Source organism: Hydra vulgaris, chromosome 01, assembly GCF_038396675.1.
Source record: "Hydra vulgaris chromosome 01, alternate assembly HydraT2T_AEP".
In the NCBI taxonomy this organism is placed as follows: Eukaryota; Metazoa; Cnidaria; class Hydrozoa; order Anthoathecata; family Hydridae; genus Hydra; species Hydra vulgaris.
This window is the reverse complement of record NC_088920.1, coordinates 20,610,001-20,625,157: the sequence shown is the minus strand read 5'-3', so window position 1 is coordinate 20,625,157 and position 15,157 is coordinate 20,610,001. Positions and strand designations below refer to the sequence as shown.

At 27.1% G+C, this 15,157-nt stretch overlaps 2 long non-coding RNA genes across 4 annotated transcripts in view; one reads left to right on the top strand and one right to left on the bottom strand.

Annotated features, from left to right (window-relative positions):
- Positions 1-1,332: 1,332 nt before the first annotated feature.
- On the top strand, positions 1,333-4,976 carry LOC136074815 (uncharacterized). Of its 2 annotated transcripts, none has more exons than XR_010635465.1 (3): positions 1,333-1,464; positions 3,787-3,914; positions 4,475-4,976. It is a non-coding gene; the product is annotated as an uncharacterized LOC136074815 (long non-coding RNA). The 2 variants fall into 2 exon arrangements; XR_010635466.1 differs by lacking the exon at positions 1,333-1,464 and adding an exon at positions 3,369-3,509.
- Positions 4,977-14,536: 9,560 nt separating this feature from the next.
- LOC136075186 (uncharacterized) overlaps positions 14,537-15,157 on the bottom strand; it is a 29,329-nt gene continuing 28,708 nt past the window's right edge. The window contains exons 3-5 of one of the 2 annotated variants that reach the window (XR_010635731.1): positions 15,092-15,157; positions 14,744-14,800; positions 14,537-14,610 (exon numbers count right to left, since the gene is read on the bottom strand). The exon at positions 15,092-15,157 is cut by the window's right edge and continues 41 nt beyond it. This is a non-coding gene — a long non-coding RNA (uncharacterized LOC136075186). Of the gene's footprint in view, positions 14,611-14,743; positions 14,801-15,028 lie in introns of those variants that run through there. The other variant, XR_010635730.1, reaches the window with a different exon arrangement.

Below are 15,157 nucleotides of genomic sequence, written 5' to 3'. Positions count from 1 at the left end.
TAATCTGGTTTGCAATAATCACTGGTTTAATGTTTGGAATAGAAAGTTTCTACTTTTAAAACTATTCAAGAAACAAAAAATAGTTAAAAACTATTTAAATAAAACTTTCTTCACTTGCACTACGTTCTAAATCTGATAGTCACCTGGAATTTCTAATTCTAATCAATTGCAAAGGTTTTCTGGTATAATATATTTTACATAATCTGGTATGATATTTTTTAAGTTAGGAGCACATAGGTGCTCCACCTCTTATGTGACCTCCAATAATTTTTGAGATGACTAAAGAATTTCTCCACATCACTATCTACCTGAAGGTGAACTTAATTGAAATCTATTTTCTCTGGTGTAGTTGGCTGATTAAGTGGTGTAATTATGAATGTTAACCCGTATCTTGAGTCTAAAAAATATATTAAAAATATGATCCTGTTTTATGCTGTTATATTATTATTGTAACATGATAAATTGATAATATTATACAAAAAAATGTAACAATATTATTATTATATTATGCAATGTTTTATTAGTATAATTTATAATAACATAACATCATAATAATTAAGGTGTTGTTAAGTTAATAAGATGTTAAATTATTATGATGCATTTATATTTGTGTTAATATCTATAATTATTGTTAACTTTATTATAATATATACAATTTATATGCATAAATTGTATATATTACAATAAGATTCCATATCTGACAATAAAGCTATATGAATCATAATATTACACCATTTTTAATATCTATTATTTATAAGTTTTGTTAAATGCAAAAGTTTGTTGAAGGCTTTACCCCCAAGGCTTTACCATACACAGATTATGAGACTGGATTCATGAGTATTGATCTTTGCCTTTGATGTTAATGAGAAGAAAAAAAAGGTTATGTAAGTGTACCCCCTTACCTATATTTTTTGACTCCAATGTCAAAATAATGTTAAAGTGTTCTAATGGTTTTGCTTTTTTATATAGATTACTGGTTAGAAAATTAACTAATAAAGTTTGTTTTTTATTTATAAAGTAATTATCTATTTAACTTATTTAGGAAGAAATTTAGTAAATAAATCTGTATTAAATGAATTTCAACCAGCCTCTATTCAATCAAGTCCTTCTTTATACCATTTAGTTGCTTATGTCATCCAACATAAACTACAACAGCAACAAGTTACTACTATACAAAACTTTGGTTATAAACAAAATGTAAGTTGTTTTTTAAATTGTCGATATTTATAAACACAAAATTTTTGTTATTTTGTACAGTTGTTATGCAGTGATCATTTAAGCTTAAAACACTGTTCAAAGATTCCAACCTAACTTTTTCTTTTTTTTTTACAACTCTCAATAGATTTTGGTTACTTTTCTGACCCATGTTCTCCTCGATCAAATGGATTAAGCAGTATGTCACAAACATCACCACAATTAAATGAAAATATATGGGGGGATTCATTGATATGGGCTGCTCCATCGGTAATTTCAAAGAAATAAGATAATCTGCATAAATACAAATTTTTTGCAAAACTTTATTTAAAGGGATCCCAAACCTCTGAGATATGTTGTGTCATGTTAAAGAGAGTGATTAAAAAAAATGTTTGGGCTAAATTTTTTTGATTAAAACAAAATAAGTGCATTGCCAAGGAGACCTATCTTTTTTTTTTTTTAAGCCAAAATGCGCCTTTTCCGATTTAGAAGAGTTTCAATACATGACATCATTGATTTTTTTTTTGCATAAAAGATCGATTATGTAAACAAACAAAAAAGTCAATGATGTCATGTACTAAGACTCTTTGGAATAAAATGCGCTTAAATAAATTATCAAATCTTAGATTGTGACATATATTATGCTGACTATTAAGCCTACAATAAAACGAAAAAGGCGCACTTTGGCTTAAAAAAAAATAAGTTAGATTTTCTTGGCAATGCATTTATTCTTTTGTTTTAATCAAAAAAGTTTTGCCCAAACATTTTTTTAAATCATTCTCTTTAACATGAACATGTCTCAGCGGTTTGGGAATCTCTTTTGAAAAAATATGATGTATGTATTTTTATTATTTTGTGAAAGTATATGTTTTTTTTTCTCTTGTTTTCTTCTATATAATTCGCCTACTCAATGCTGAGAAGGCTACTACAGATGAGGAGGCTACTTGTGTTTATAACCCTCTCTCAACTCTATAACTCCGAAAACTCGAACCTTGATGAACAAGGTCGCTGCGCGGAGAAACAAGTTGAGCGCGGTACTACCAGGGACGTGGTGGGAATCGAACTCGGAACCTCTCACTTATGAAGCAAGCGCTCTACCACTACACTGCTACTGCTTTTGGTAAGTGTAGCATGTAGCTAAGATTATATATAATAATATATAATCTTAGCTACACGAAAACGTTAAATCACTTAGTTTATAAGCAAGAAATTCTTAGTTTGATAATTACCCTGTTCCAGGTAGCCCTCAACTCTTTCTCCGGTTAGCAACTTTGTTTGTCAAGACTTATATATTAGAGTTGAGAGACAACAATTAAAAATGTATGTTCATTTGGCCCGCTCATTCTTGGGAAAGTAAATACAATTTTAAAAAATAGCATCATTGCACAAAGAGCAAATATTTGGGCATGTGAGGCTTTATAGCCATGTTGATGGCAGCTTAAGTTTAAGAGTTTGATTTTTCTTAAGTTGAGCAACTTTTTAGTAAAGCAAAGTCAATAAATAGCTAAAAAAAATTTTTTTTTGGTTTTGTATCTATTGCCTAATTTGTTTTTTTAAAAATTATAACCAATCAAGTGAAGAAAAGGTTTAATCAATTGCTTTCGTTATTTGTTTGGTTAGTTTTTTGTATCATCTGATTATTGCTCTGATTATGTTGCTAGTAAGAATAGATCATACTAGTAACACCAACTTAAAATATTTAAAAAGAATCTTAGTTTATCATTGTAATACTTTTTTGTTCTAATGAAGGATCTATTAAAAAAAATTATTTTTCTTTTAAATAAGATAAGATTTAATAAAACAAGAATCCTCTTTCTCGTCTCAACAACAACTGATTTATAGATAATATTTACCAATCTGTCATGGCTACTTTAAAAAAAAATACTTGTAGCGAATTTAACTTCTCAAATATTTGTCATCCAGTGGAATTACATGCAAATAAATTTCTAAACTATGAAGAGGTTTATGAAGAACTATAAAGAATAAGTTAAGCCCATGTTTAAATCTGTGTTTAATTCAATTCCTACAGTAAGACTTTACAGAGTTGTCCTATTGTCTTAGATACCATGACAATTAACTTATGAAATTCTTCAAGTGTGATAAAGATAAAGTTTAAAATGAGTTGAAGATATTTAAAAAAATCATTGTTGTTGTTTGATCAGTGTAAAATAACATTGCAAATGTAAAATGGATACTGAAATTTATGAATGCAAGTGTTCTGTTTCATTTTATGTGTAAGTGCGAAAAAAAGAAACTCAACATAAAAAAACTTAACCTGCTTAAAATAATTACAAGATGAATTCCAACTTGAAAGGGTACTTTGTTTTATTTTTTAACTTTTAAAATTTTTTCACTGTATAAACATAGATACTGGATTTTGAAAACAAAATTGAAAACCATTTTTAATTTGCAATAATAAACAATTTTACTTTTTTTTTTTAATTTTTTCTAATTTTTTAAATTCTTTATCTAATATTGCTTTATCAGTAGTATTATTATTGCTGAATTCTAGTAATTCAAATCGTTTATAGAATAAGTGCATGTCTGTTTTTTTTTATGTCTGTTACAATATGCGTATTATTTAATTTTTAGATCGATAATAAAAAATATTCTATGATGGAAAAATGGAGTGGTGACTTTAATAACAATCGCTCAAAATCAGCTGTACGCCCTCCACCTGGTTTTAATCAATTCTCTGATGAATAAAGTTTTAAATTTTTGTAAGTAATTTTTGTAAGTAATTTTTGTAAGTAATTTTTATCAATGTCTAATAATTGTGTCTTTGTATTTAAATAATCCATCCAATATGCAATTGATCAATTTTTAAATTACATACATTTACCTAATTATCTACCTGCCAAGATGTCTAGACTAAAAATTATATGCTATTGAAAGTTTAGTATTAGTTAAAAGTTTTTAGATGCTATGTTAAAAGAAATAAACTTTAAGATAGTAAACTTTTGGTATAAGCAAATCTACCGAGTAAAACATTGACTGGGTCAGGTTTACATTGAGTAAACCTAATTTTTTTATGCTTTTTAGGTGAAGTATTTGTATTGTGGGACATTCATTTATTGGTGCTTACAATTTAGTGAACTCAAGAGCTATTATCAAGTAACTAGATAGGGCACAGTAGATAAATTTTAAAATAGCAATTCTGCTTGTCTATTCCAAACAAAGATTTTAGCATATATATACAAAATATGCATTTTAGCATATATACAAAAAGTAAGACATTATAGAGACAAATTTATAACAATATTTTATCTTTTTATTTCAGTGAAGTTGGTTGAATGGAATATCGAAAAGTATGAAATATTTAATATGACCTGTTTCAGGGTGTGTGTTTTAAAAGTTATTTTTAATAATGTTGTAAAAGTTATTTTTATAATATTTTGCTTCATTTGGGTAGCTGACCATTTTTTTGGTACAATTACGTACCACACGTTTAATATTTTTTAGTACAAACATATTTTGTAAATACTCTTATTGTCAGACGAGAACCAAGAGGCCGTATGACCATTTTTTGTGTTTCCGAGAAAATCAAGTTTTAAAATTTAATTTTTAAAGACTTTTTGCCAGAATGTCCGACTAATTTTTAGATATTTCTAAAAGTTGTATCATTCTTCAGATTAAATTTATTGGACAAACACCCCATTCATTGTTGAATATTGATTAATAATAATAATAAACAGAAAAAAACAAAATGAGGACATACGGCCTCCTGGTATTCGTCTAAGTTTGTTTTCCCCAATGTTTTGTTTTTAATTTTTTTATTTTTTTTTTGCTTTATAAAGAATTTAAATTCTTATAAACTTATATCCTAAGTTGAATCTTAGCACAAGCTTTATATTTGTATTTTTTCTTATAATTTTTTTACGTTATTGAATTTGTCAGAAATAAAAAATTTACCTTTCTCGATTTTAATTGTAATACGAAACTGTTAATGTTTTTGTAATATCTTATGATCTTGTTTTATAATCTAAAAGAGCATTGTGTTTTAATGGAGCTTTTGTCGTGTTTTTTGTTGTTGTGTGTATCCTTGTCAGTTTTTTAGATTAGGTTACACGACCACGATATAACAATATTTTTTTAACATAAATGTACATATCACTGTTGGTAACTCCGTTTTAAGCAGTCTGAAAAGATTTCTGCTTTTTTCAACTTACAGGCACATTTTCATCCATGTACCAAGGGCGTATTTGAGTTGAGACCAATTCGAAACGAATTTTTCTTCTATACTAACTAAAAATTATTTACAGTAGATTACCTATAGCTTTGTTTCTGTTACGCGTAAATATATAAAAATAAAAGTATCAAATTGAATTAAATTAAATATTTATTTAACATTTGTTAAATAAATATTTGTCGACAAATAGAAAATTTGTCGATTATATCATAAATGGATATAGTATGCCTTTGAACATGCAGCAAAGCCAAACCCATTAATCAATTTTAGCCTATACTCGATCTTAACCATGTTTTCAATCTACAAAAATATTTTTTAGGCCAATATTAGCAAGTAATAGAAAAATATGAAAAAATATGCACGCATTTGTGCACAAATTAGTAAAATGATTAAGGACTTATATAGCTTAACTTATATAACTTATATAACGGCGTAGCCCTTTCTTTTCCACCTTTATCAGAAAATAACGCGGAGTATTTAGAAAACAATCAGTTCTTTTTCAGAATAAGTAAGCCACTTATGTTTTTCAAAGTGCAATCGTTTTAGGAATCTCTTCTTTACTTTTTTTTATGATATTAGTCATCTCTATCAGTTTATATTTATCAGTAATTTTATTTGAATTTGATTCTGTTTCCTTTTTTAATACAAAGTAACCAACGTCGGTAGTAAGTTCATTACACACATTCATTGATGTACTTACAATAGATATTTAACTATTCTGATCTTAAATTGCTTTTAGACACGGAGGTAGATCTGGAAAATTTGATAGTTTTTTGATATTGACATTTGATTTACTCGAATTCGGAAAAATTTCATTAGTAATTTCTTTTTTCGCATTGCATTTACTTATATTACCATTAATAAACTTTTATTAAAATTAAATATAAACTTAAAACAAAATGCAAAATATAACAAAGTTTTGTAATAAATAATAATACAATTTACATTTAGTCATTATCACTACCTACTTTATATCATGGCCAAATATTTAGTATAAGTTAATTGGTAATACTACAGATAATATGATACTACTCTCGAGTCCTTAATACAAAGGAGGGGGAGGGGGGCATAGTGCTACAGTGCAAGCATAAAATTCTTATTAAGTATGATATCATTACGATTTACGATCTTTATCAAACGAACAATTTTTTAAATAAATTATTAGTTGATGTATTATTTAGAAAAATTTTCGAGCCTAGGGTGGGAGGGGGCATGCGCCCTTCGTTGGTTTAAGAATATTTTTGTAGAAATCTCATAAACGGTAGTTTTGTTATACTGTGAAAAACATGCTACAAAAATCTGTTGTTTTTTTTCCTTTTTGTCAAGTTACTTTTTACATATCCTTACTTTGACAAGACAGACTAATAACGTACAACATCCAGATTTTTATTATCCTCCAAATCTTTTTTATTTTTTATTTTAAGGAATTCTTATCGGCTTTAAAAGATAGTTCATATTGAGTTTTTCCTCACGTGATTGCGTTTTTTTGTCTTTCGCTCAAAATCCGCGCAGACTAAATTGGCTATACAATTTAGAATTGGGCATAATTTATTGCGGGAAATAGTTGAGCGCTTTTCTTTTCATGTTTATTGTAAACTGGCGGTAACTGTCTTTGGCAATTTAGAAACGACAATTTATCATATGTAAATATAATTGTACGATTATTGATGACGGCTTCAACTTCAGCTAAAGTAGTTTGTAGGTAAGGCGTGCATTTGCAATTACTTTGCGGAGACAACGTTTTGTCAAAGCAACAAGTCTTTCGAAGAATCCTCCCCACCACGGTGCTGCAGCAGGGTTGAAATGCCATGATATGCCACAAAAATCTTGAGTGAATTTAGAGATAAAATGTGAGCCGTTAGTCGAAATGATTTCCACAGGTGCTCCTCATTTTGCTGTAAATCTTCGTAAACTACAAACACACGATTCAGCTAACAAATCAGGAATCAGATCTAAAAACAAAGAGCGTGTAGTACAACATGTATATAGAAAAATCCAAGTTTTATATACAATACTGCCCTAGTGTACATTTTTAATGTATAAAGGGTCTGCATAGTCCACACCTGTAAATTTAAAAGCGTGGTTATCATTAAGTCTGCTTAAGGGTAAAGGGGTTGCTTTGGGGTAAGGGTAAGGCAGCCCTTCAAAACGTTTGCAAAAGTGACTTTTTCGAATAAGTGTTTTGATGTAATTTCTTGCTTTTGGTATCCAAAGCCTGCTGCGTAGTTGGTTCAATGTTTCTTTTACTCCATTGTGCATTACTATCGAGTGATGAAAATAAATAACTAAATCAGTATATTCGCAATCCCGTGGTAAGAAGACAGGATATTTCATGTCAAATGAGATTGGAGCGCAACATGTAATAAGCAATAATATAAAAATGATTATTTTAACAATTTTTAGATGTCGAGTTTTTATATTTCATTTATTCAAATAATTTGTGCTCATATTTTTACACACATACATTTAAAAATATAAATACAACACAAGCTTACATAAACATACAAGCATATATTTTTTTTAATTATTTGTTTCTTAAAATATTCCTCAAATTTAAACTACATTGTTTAGACAACTTAAATTTCTCTTAAGTTTCAACGACAGACAGCTTTGTACTCAGCTGTAAGTTAGTAAAACATCGAAAATATAGACAAAATTGAAACAGAAATAATAATAGTTTAAATATTAGTAAAACATCGAAAATATAGACAAAATTGAAACAGAAATAATAATAGTTTAAATATCAATTAAAAAAAACATTTGAAAAAATGTTACTTTTTCTTTTTTTATGGGTAATGCCATTTACTTATTTAAAAAATGAAAATATTTAAATTGTCCATGGATAACAAAAGAAATAAGAAAATCCTTAAAACAAAAACAAAAACTATAAGTAAAATACTTAAAAAATACAAGCGAAGCGAACCTATCTCTCTTCAAGCAATACAAAAACCTATTGAAAAAAAAAAAAAAAAAAATTTTTATATTATTCTAATCATTCTAATGTCTTTTTTTAAAAAAGACATGGGACATTATGAAGGAAATAATTGGTAAAAGTAAATCTAATGTTAACAAAATGCCTTCTAGAGTAATAATTAATGAAAGTGAATCAGACAACAAGCGAGATATTTCCAATGAATTTAACAAATACTTTGCCAACATTGGCGATGATCTTGCATCGAAAATTCAATGCCCAAATAATACATTTAAAAGTTACTTAACAGGCTCACACTGCTCTTTAAATTTCAATGAAATAAATCAAGACGAACTTGAATTTAGCTATTAAATCACTTAAAATTAAGTCCCCAGGAATCGATGATATCTCTTGCAAAGTAGTGTCAGATGTTTTTGAGGAGATACTGATCCAATTTACCAAGTATTTAATTCATCAGTTTCAACAGGTATTGTACCTGATAAAATAAAAATCTCTAAAATTATATCAATCAAATCAGGAGAAACCAATTCTTTAAACAATTATAGACCAATCTCTATCCTTTTAGTATTCTCAAAACTTCGAGATCGAATAATCTATAATAAATTAAATGAATATTTAAAAACTAACAAAATTATCAATAAAGGTCAATATGGTTTTCAAAAGCTACACTCAACTGAGCATGCAATCCTTGGCCTCTCAAATAGGATGAGTTGATCATTTAAAAAAAAAATTCACATTAGGGATTTTTATTAATTTGTCAAAGGCATTTGACACCGTCAACCATGAGATTTTACTAACAAAAATGAAAAACTATGGTATAAAAAATCAAGATTTAAATTGGTTTAAAAACTACCATAATAACAGACAACAGTGTGTTATTATAGATAGAAAAAGCAACTCAAATTTACTAAAAACAAAGTGTGGTGTACCCCAAGGTTCCATTCTTGCTCCTCTTTTGTTTCTTATTTATATAAACGATTTTTCAAAAATCTTTAAAGCTATTATGTTTGCCGACGATACAAACTTATTTTACTCGTCAAAGACAATCGACGACCTCTATGGAAAAACAAATGCTGAACTAAAAAAAGTTAGTATATGGTTCAAATCAAATAAACTGTTACTCAATATAGAAAAAACTAAGTATATACTATTTCACTCTAATCAACAAATTAAAAAAATACCCCTGAACCTACCAACAGTAAATATAGAAAATATAACCATCAAAAAAGCTATAATTGATGAACACATCTCCTGGAAACCCCACATAAACTACATAAACACAAAAATATCAAAGAACATAGGTTTACTTTACAAGGCAAGACCATTTTTTTCACAAAAAAGTCTAAAACTTATCTACTTTTCATTCATACATAGCTATCTCATGTATGCAAATATAGGATGGGGCAGTACCCACAAATCTAAATTACAACCGCTTTACTTACGTCAAAAAAACGCTTCAAGACTAGTATACAACAAAAATAAATTTACTCATGCTCAACCCCTACTGGAACAAATAAACGCACTAATTATATTTCAAATAAATATTTTTCAAAACTTACTTTTCATGTTTAAATATAAACTAAGTCTGGTTCCAGAACATTTTACAGCACACTTTTTTAAAAACAATATAAATAAATACAATACAAGAGCAACAGGCAACTTTAAGGTACCTTTTGAAACAACAAGACTCTCAAAATTCTCAATTACATATCGTGGTCCCTATTTATTTAACAAATTAGTTTCCAGAAACGAATCGCTATTAAACTTAAACAACGAACACTCTCTGAAAAAAAAGCTAAAAACTACAATAATCAAATTAAACAACTGTAAAGAATTTTTTTAAATTTGAATAAGTAAATAAATGTAACTTAACTTTTATTACAAATCGATAAAAAAAATATAATATTAATAACAAGGTATATATGTAACACATACATATAGACCACGTATGCAACTGATTTTTTATGTGTATTACACGTCTAAGAAAAAGGTACTCGATGACAAGACTGACTTAAGTCTTCTGCGAGCTTCTTATAACTACAAATAAGTAATTCTTTTTATCAATCTTACACAAATTTCGTTGTTATTATACTTATACACTAACATTCATTTGAAATGCGGTAAATAAACTTATAGTGAAACATCGAAACTCTCCTGCAAAAAATCAGCAGATTTATTTTTATTTATTGTATTTTTTATTTTAATTGGAGTAATATAGAGATATATTTCTCGGATTATTTTTACGTACACGTTATTATATTGTTGTAATTGGTATTTATTTTATTCATGTCTCGGAATTGTAAGCAACTATATTTTTATTTACCTCGTATATTTCGAACTTTATATTTATGATTTAAATTTGTAAATCTTTACTGCCAATCAGTGATTGGTTACTTGTAATTACTTTGTAGTTGTAAAATAAACATGTATACAAAAAAAAAAAAAAAAAATACATAAAGTTTGAGGCAATTTTTTACAACCAGTCCTTTTCTGACGTTATCCATTTTTTTAGATCAGGATTGTGTATTTTTATTATGTTACAACCACAAGGAAGATCACTAACAGCATATATATATGTGTGTGTGTATATATATATATATATATATATATATATATATATATATATATATATATATATATATATATATATATATATATATATATATTACGTATTATTGTTGTTACGTATTATTGATGTTACGTATTAATTAAAAATTAATTAGCGAATTAGCTGAATTATATTTGCACAATCTAACATTATGTGCTATCCTGTCCGCTTTCTCTATGCTATCTTTCTAACACGAACAGTTCTATCTTTCGCTCTAAGATAACTTCGTTCTTTAAAAGTCACTTTACTTTCGGCCGTAAAGCGGTTATGACGCTCCTTCTTGGGGGACTGAACATGCCTTTGCGTGCCTTGGTATGGTGGTCTCTGTATGGGAACTAGCCGGAGGAGACTAAACCACAATACCTATGTTTATAAAGATATATATAAATATTTATATATATGCATATATATATATACATATAAATAAATATATATATATGTATATATATATATATATATATATATTACATTGATATATTGGTTATGAGCAAATCTTTATTCACGCATTTTTGAGCAACTGCTTTTTTGCCATGAGCATTTGCTTTTTCAGCTTTTTATTTTACTCAGGGCAATTGCTTGTGAGCAATTGCTTTTTTTCTTATTCACCCAGTCTATAGTATCTAAGTTAATAGAAGGAGGGGGGAGTCTAATGAGCTAGAGATGGGTGGGAAAATGTTTCAAAAATTAATAAACGTCCATTCCCGTGTATTAAGCACCAGAGAGTAATCAAATAATAATGTAAAAGTAAAATGTTGTGCTAAAAAGTAGTTAAGGCTTGAATTAAGCTAGAGTCTTTCCATTACTTATTTGTTGCAATAAACTAAGGCATAAAAGTTGAAAACTTTGTTTGGTTATGAGACTTGGAGATCTGAAAACCAGTCGTGGCATCTTAAAACTATACGGTAATGAGGTTGGTATCTTGTGATATAATTAAAAAGTCACAACTATTTTTTGGCGTAATTATAACAAAATAAAATAGAACATTAGACTTAATATTTTTATTACAAAAAAATTTAAAATTTATAATTATTATAAAAAATGTAATTTTATTTAATGGTAAATTTAGCTGTTAAGCATAAAAGATCCGTTGCAGTGCTAAGCATTACGAAAATAAATCGTAAAGATTGTTTCAATTGGCAATAAAAACTTATAAAAAACTAATAACTATATGTCTAATAGATTTAGCAAAGTAAGTATGAAGGAAGTAATTATATTGTTTGAGAATAAATAGGAAAATGATTCTAAAAACTATGTTGTTGGTGTTCTTGAAGTTTTTTGAAATTTTCATTATTACGATATAAGTGCATTTTTAAAATGAGTTCAATATTAGATAAGATTATGTTAAATGATAGTGAATGCTGCGAGTATTTGAAGAGTAAGTATTTTATTAATCTATCTTAATAATTAGGCATGAGTACGGATGTTGTATATATACAAGGACGCATTATTTTATTTGTTTTTATCGTATTACAACATTTTTACAGTATTTAGAAATACGAACTTGTATATATTGCTCTATCTTTTTAAGGTTTGGGATTTACATCCGATGAGATAATAATGTCGATTGAAAAAATTTTCTACTTTTAGGGAAAATTTCTTTCTACCATGAAAGAAATTTTCCCTAAAAGTAGAAAAAATGCTTTTTTGCATCGAGTTTGGGTCAGAACAGCTATTGCTGAGTATTTAGTAAGAGATTACGTGTATATTATATATTATTATAAATTTTTGTCAATAAATAAAAAAAGTTTGTATTTTGTATTGAGCATAATTTTATTCCTCAGAGTTACTTAACATTTTTATTAAAGTTAAATTAAAAAAAAAAGTTCATTATAGCAATATTTTAAGATTTTTTATTCTATGTTATGCGTGACTCGTTGATATAATGGTCGTGATTTTTTTTTATTTATTTTGAAATTTTAATTTAGAAAAAAACTGCTGCAGGTGATTCAAAAGTTACGGTCAGTTTACATTTAAACTTAATTTTTGTATCATATGTAACAAGTAAATTTTTTTTCAAATAATGTAACTTCAACTAAGTTCAAAAGATGAATATATACGCAGGGCTTTCCTTTGGATTTGCTGCGCACGGGGCCAACCTAATTGTAACGCCCCTCTTTCTAGTAATTGTAGCGTGCATAGGTTTTTTCTACTGCCACCAATACTAAATAAAATTTGTTCCGGTTACTACCCTTTTAAGAACAGCCCTGCGTATACACTTGTATAGATATATATTTATATACGTATTTATGCACATATGTTTATACATATTCACATACATGTACACTAGATATTATCCTTCAGTTTAGAATGTATACACTAGTATATGCACAACCATATACATACGTGATGTATGTATTAATACATACATAACTAATACATATGTATATATATACATATGTATATATAATACATAATATGTATATATAATACATAATATGTATATATAATACATATATAATATGTATATATAATACATATATAATATGTATATATAATACATAGATAATATGTATATATAATACATATGTATATATAATAATTAATACATATGTATATATTAATACATATATACATACGTGATGTATATATTAATAAACATTATATATATATTTACATACAGGCATATATATACATCATATATATTCCTTTATGCCTGAAATATTGTATTTATAGACTTGTATACATATACATACATGCATGTATATGAATATCAGAATGAATAAAGGAAAATGTTTTTCATTTAAATACAAAAGCGAGTATTTACAAAATATAACAACATTTAATTAAAAGCACAACCTTTTCTCAATCTATATTATCAGTCGATGGTATAGGTTTGTAAACAAAATTGTTTCCGCAATTGTTTATTCTCGTATCCGCTTTTTCAAAAGAATAGTATATTTTTAAAATCTTTTGAGTATTTAAAATTAAATTTTTTTTAATTTGCTGCATTTTTAATTAAGTTAGTACTTTTAGGAAAAACTCAAAAAGCGGATTATTTTTCGTGTTCAGAAACAAAAAAATTACCTTGAATAAATAAACTGTCGGTAAAATGCAGGTTTAAATAACTAAATGATATTTGCATGAGTTTGTTGGATAAATTTCGCGGGGAATAAAATCCAATTTGAATAATCGAGAACTTCTAATAATTCTCACCATAATTCCCAAACTATGTTGTACAAACACTGTGTATTATACAAATTTAATATAAACACACTCACATAACTAAGGTAAAATAGAATAACCTGGAGCTTTCTAAAATGGCATCGTTTGGCTTAAAAATTTGCACTAAAATTCCTCAAGATGCGCTATCCAGTTATTATAGAGATAAGTGATTTATTTATAATTTTTTAATAAATTTATTATTGACTAGCAGTAACGGTTAATTATAACAATGAATCAATGTTACCCGTAATACGGGTTAATACTGAATTAATTAAATTAGTATATTAAGCGGGGATTATTCTGATTCAACATTTAAGGGTTTAACTTTAATTTAAAATAACAACATTTTAATTTATCTGAAATATATAATACAGTATAAAATTATAATATTTAGTGCTCGCTTATAGTATTTTCTTAGCTTTTATTTAACGCCATAAAAAAACTGACATCAGTTTTACAGAAACTTTTTAAAATCAGTTATGAGAATATACACCACCAGAAGGTATGCTAAACAGCCTGTTAAACCTAAAATAAACCGTTCGTATGTGTCAAAATGTTTTATAAATAGCGAAATATTTATGACACATTTACTATTAAAAGAATGTATTTGCTATAAACTTACACAAAAAAAGTTTTTCATGATTAAAACTTTACTAACCCATTGCTATAAACGACAGAGGAACTCCTTTCTTCACATGGAAATGCTTTTCGTAGGCTAGAAAAACTTTTAAACTCAATTATATTTATCTCATGACTTCGAATGAAAATAAATCTCCAGAACATTAAATTAAAAAAAAGTAGTTAAAGAAACACTTTTGAGACTTGACCTTACAATTGTGACTCTTTATTTAATGTTAGCAAATTAACCTTTTCTTTTGTTAGTTTTTTCATAAATTCAATTCTTCAAATAATTTCATATTTTATTATTTCAATTTTCTGATACATTAATAAAAAGGTGTAAAAGAAGAGTAATAATGAATTAAATGATTGTTGCGTTATGCTAAACCTTAGTTGACGTAGCAGCACTCCGTTGCGAGTCAGCTATTTGTCAGTCGATGAAGGTAATGAAGCC